We start from the raw sequence: 5,000 nt of genomic DNA on the forward strand, positions 1-5,000 counted from the left end.
GTGACCAAATTGGAAAAGGGTTTTTGGGGCACATGACAAAAGCGGTTTATAATAAACCAAGAGTTTGCAAGTAGCGTCCGAGGACTCTTAGGGTACGTCAAAAATTTAAGGTAAAACGTTTGGGGTGGTAGTTATAAAGAAAGTTTAAACAAAAATGTATTCGAATAACTTCCGGCTGCAGCAGCTATTAGCAGAAGTGGCGGTGTTGGGAGTAAAGTCTCGAATGTAATTTCTTCCTGGTAGGAATTGGTTGGGTTGAATTATCGATAACTGTTTGATAGTTATTTGGGAGTGAAGAGAAGACTTTGCAACCTACACATGCGCCTTCGTTCCCTAGAGGGAAAGGACTAGATTGGGATTAGTTGTTGCCTACTAGGGGCTCGTACATACCCGGGCAACGCCAGGCTATGCTGCTAGTATATATATATATATATATATATATATATTAGGTGTAGGAGTGGCTGTGTGGTAAGTGGCTTGCTAACCAACCACATGGTTCCTGGTTCAGTCCCACTGCGTGGCACCTTGGGCAAGTGTCTTCTTCTATAGCCCCGGGCCGACCAATGCCTTGTGAGTGGATTTGGTAGACGGAAACTGAAAGAAGCCTGTCGTATATATGTATATATAGGCGTAGGAGTGGCTGTGTGGTAAGTAGTTTGCTTACCAACCACATGGTTCTGGGTTCAGTCTCACTGCGTGGCACATTGGGCAGTGTCTTCTACTATAGCCCCGGGCCGACCAATGCCTTGTGAGTGGATTTGGTAGACGGAAACTGAAAGAAGCCTGTCGTATATATGTATATATATATGTATGTGTGTATATGTGTGTGTGTCTGTGTTTGTCCCCCTAGCATTGCTTGACAACCGATGCTGGTGTGTTTACGTCCCCGTCACTTAGCGGTTCGGCAAAAGAGACCGATAGAATAAGTATTGGGCTTACAAAAGAATAAGTCCCGGGGGTCGATTTGCTCGACTAAAGGCGGTGCTCCAGCATGGCCGCAGTCAAATGACTGAAACAAGTAAAAGAGTAAAGAGTAAAGAGTAATATATATATAGATATATATGTATGTGTGTGTATATGTTTGTCTGTCTGTGTTTGTCCCCTAGCATTGCTTGACAACCGATGCTGGTGTGTTTATGTCCGCGTAACTTAGCGGTTCGGCAAAAGAGACCGATAGAATAAGTACTGGGCTCACAAAGAATAAGTCCCGGGGTCGATTTGTTCGACTAAAGGCGGTGCTCCAGCACGGCCGCAGTCAAATGATTGAAACAAGTAAAAGAGTAAAAGAGTAAAGAGTACCAACATCGAACTAAATTTACAAGAAAGAGTCTCTTCGGCTTCAAGGGAGAATACCTAGCAAAAAAAACTTCCTCACGACGTTCAGTTATATCCCTTTATTTTCAAAATTGAACCTTTTTCAGAAAAACTTTCATCTTTCACGTTTAAAACAGACGCTGAGAGTTTGGGGTTATCTGACTAATCTTTACTAGTTTCAGTCAATTGACTGCGGCCATGCTGGAGCACCGCCTTTTTAGTCGAGCAAATCGACCCCGGGACTTATTCTTTGTAAGCCCAGTACTTATTCTATCGGTCTCTTTTGCCGAACCGCTAATTTACGGTGACGTAAACACACCAGCATCGGTTGTCAAGCAATGCTAGGGGGACAAACACAGACACACAAACACATATACACACATATATATATATATACATATATACGACAGGCTTCTTTCAGTTTCCGTCTACCAAATCCACTCACAAGGCATTGGTCGGCCCGAGGCTATAGTAGAAGACACTTGCCCAAGGTGCCACGCAGTGGGACTGAACCCGGAACCATGCGGTTGGTAAACAAGCTACTTACCACACAGCCACTCCTGCGCCTACCTGACTAATCTTTACTTGTTTCAGTTATTTGACTGCGGCCATGCTTGAGAACCGCCTTTAGTCGAGCAAATCGACCCCAGGACTTATTCTTTGTAAGCCTTCTACTAATTCTATTGGTGTCTTTTGCTGAACCACTAAGTTACGGGGTCGTAAACACACCAGCATCGGTTGTCAAGCACACCCACCCCCTGCGCCTATATACATATAAGGCGGCGAGCAGGCAGAAAGGTTAGCACGCCGGGCGAAATGCGTAGCCGTATTTCGTCTGTCGTTACGTTTAGAGTTCAAATTCCGCCGAGGTCAACTTTGCCTTTCATCCTTTCGGGGTCGATAAATTAAGTACCAGTTACGCACTGGGGTCGATGTAATCGACTTAATACCTATGTCTGTCCTTGTTTGTCCCCTCTATGTTTAGCCCCTTGTGGGTAATAAAGAAATAGGTTGTCAAGCGATGTTGGGGGGACAAACACAGACACACAAACATATACATACATATATATACGACGGGCTTCTTTCAGTTTCCGTCTACCAAATCCACTCACAAGGCTTTGGTCGGCCCGGGGCTATAGCAGAAGACACTTGCCCGAGATGCCACGCAGTGGGACTGAACCCGACCCATGTGTTTGGTAAGCAAGAGACATACCACACAGCCACTCCTACGCCTATAAACATATATACGACGGGCTTCTTTCAGTTTCCGTCAACTAAATCCACTCACAAGGATTTGGTCGGGCCGACGCTACAGTAGAAGACACTTGCCCAAGGTGCCACGCAGTGGGACTGAACCCGGAAGCACGTGGATGGTAAGCAAGCTACTTACCACACAGCCACTCCTATGCCTATATACATATATACGACGAGCTTCTTTCAGTTTCCGTCTACTAAGTCCACTCACAAGGCTTTGGTCGGCCCGAGGCTATAGTAGAAGACAATTGCCCAAGGTGCCATACAGTGGGACTGAACCCGGAACCACGTGGTTGGTAAGCAAGCTACTTACCACACAATCACTCCTGCGCCTATATATATAAATATATATATATATATACAACAGGCTTCTTTCAGTACCCGTCTACCAAATCCACTCACAAGGCTTTGGTCGGCCCGAGGCTATAGTAGAAGACACTTGCCCAAGGTGCCACGCAGTGGGACTGAACCCGGAACCACGTGGCTGGTAAGCAAGCTACTTACCACACAGCCACTCCTACCCCTATGGTGATGTGACTTGGTTGATGTGTGTCTATATACGTATGTTTGAACTAAGTAATAGTGGCTCCGGCAGAAGGTAATGGCAAAACTTCTGCTGACTCTTTGCCACAACTTTCTCTCACTCTTTCCTCCTGCATCTTGCAGCTCACCTGCGATGGACTGGCGTCCCGTCCAGGTGGGGAACCTATACGCCGAGGAAACTGGGAAACCGGCCCTTATGAGCCAGGGATGGCTCGAGAAGGAACAAACAAACAATATATATATAAATGGAGGCACATGACCTAGTGGTTAGAGCAGTGAACTCGCGGTCGAGGGATCGCGGGTTCGAATCTCAGAGCGGGCGATGTGTGTATTTATGAGCGAAAACACCTAAGCTCCACGTGGCTCCGGCAGAAGGTAATGGCGAACTTCCGCTGACTCTTTCGCCACAACTTTCTCTCACTCTTTCCTCCTGCATCTTGCAGCTCACCTGCGATGGACTGGCGTCCCGTCCAGGTGGGGAACCTATACGCCAAGGAAACCGGCCTTTATGAGCCAGGGATGGCTCGAGAAGGAACAAACAAACAATATATATATAAATGGAGGCACATGGCCTAGTGGTTAGAGCAGTGAACTCGCGGTCGAGGGATCGCGGGTTCGAATCTCAGACCGGGTGATGTGTGTATTTATGAGCGAAAACACCTAAGCTCCACGTGGCTCCGGCAGAAGGTAATGGCGAACTTCCGCTGACTCTTTCGCCACAACTTTCTCTCACTCTTTCCTCCTGCATATTGCAGCTCACCTGTGACGGACTGGCGTCCCGTCCAGGTGGGGAACCTATACGCCGAGGAAACTGGGAAACCGGCCCAAGAAAGAACAAACTACTATATATATGTGTGTCTGTGTGTGTGGAGGCACATGGCCTAGTGTTTAGAGCAGAGGACTCGCGGTCGAGGGATCGCGGGTTCGAATCTCAGACCGGGCAATGTGTGTATTTATGAGCGAAAACACCTAAGCTCCACACGGCTCCGGCAGAAGGTAATGGCGAACTTCTGCTGACTCTTTCGCCACAACTTTCTCTCACTCTTTCCTCCTGCATCTTGCAGCTCACCAGCGATGGATTGGCGTCCCGTCCAGGTGGGGAATCTATACGCCAAGAAACCGGGAAACAGGGATGGCTCGAGAAGGAACGAACAAAAACTTCTCCATACATCACAAGGAACATATTTTCAGTTAGCAATCCCGGTTTCTTGGCGTATAGGTTCCCCACCTGGACGGGACGCCAGTCCATCGCAGGTGAGCTGCAAGATGCAGGAGGAAAGAGTGAGAGAAAGTTGTGGTGAAAGAGTCAGCAGAAGTTCGCCATTACCTTCTGCCGGAGCCACGTGGAGCTTAGGTGTTTTCGCTCATAAACACACACATCGCCCGGTCTGAGATTCGAACCCGCGATCCCTCGACCGCGAGTCCGCTGCTCTAACTACTAGGCCATGTGCTTCCATATATATACATATTGTTTGTTCCTTCTCGAGCCACGCCTGGCTCATAAGGGCCGGTTTCCTTGGCGTATAGGTTCCCCACCTGGACGGGACGCCAGTCCATCGCAGGTGAGCTGCAAGATGCAGGAGGAAAGAGTGAGAGAAAGTTGTGGCGAAAGAGTCAGCAGAAGTTTTGCCATTACCTTCTGCCGGAGCCGCGTGGAGCTTAGGTGTTTTCGCTCATAAACACACACATCACCCAGTCTGAGATTCGAACCTGCGATCCCTCGACCACTAGTCTGCTGCTCTAACCACTAGGCCATATAAACACTTAGAAGGCGGCGAGCTGGCAGAATGGTTAGCACGCCGGGCGAAATGCGTAGCCGTATTTCGTCTGCCGTTAAGTGTTCTGGGTTCAAATTCCGCCGAGGTCGACTTTGCCTTTCATCCTTTCGG

General features: G+C 48.2%; 1 protein-coding gene across 1 annotated transcript in view; it reads right to left on the minus strand.

The window, feature by feature from the left end:
* Positions 1 to 5,000, minus strand: part of LOC118768420 (serine/threonine-protein kinase DCLK1-like) — a 32,604-nt gene that overhangs the window by 25,088 nt on the left and 2,516 nt on the right. The window lies entirely within an intron of this gene.

Source organism: Octopus sinensis, linkage group LG29 (assembly GCF_006345805.1).
Source record: "Octopus sinensis linkage group LG29, ASM634580v1, whole genome shotgun sequence".
In the NCBI taxonomy this organism is placed as follows: Eukaryota; Metazoa; Mollusca; class Cephalopoda; order Octopoda; family Octopodidae; genus Octopus; species Octopus sinensis.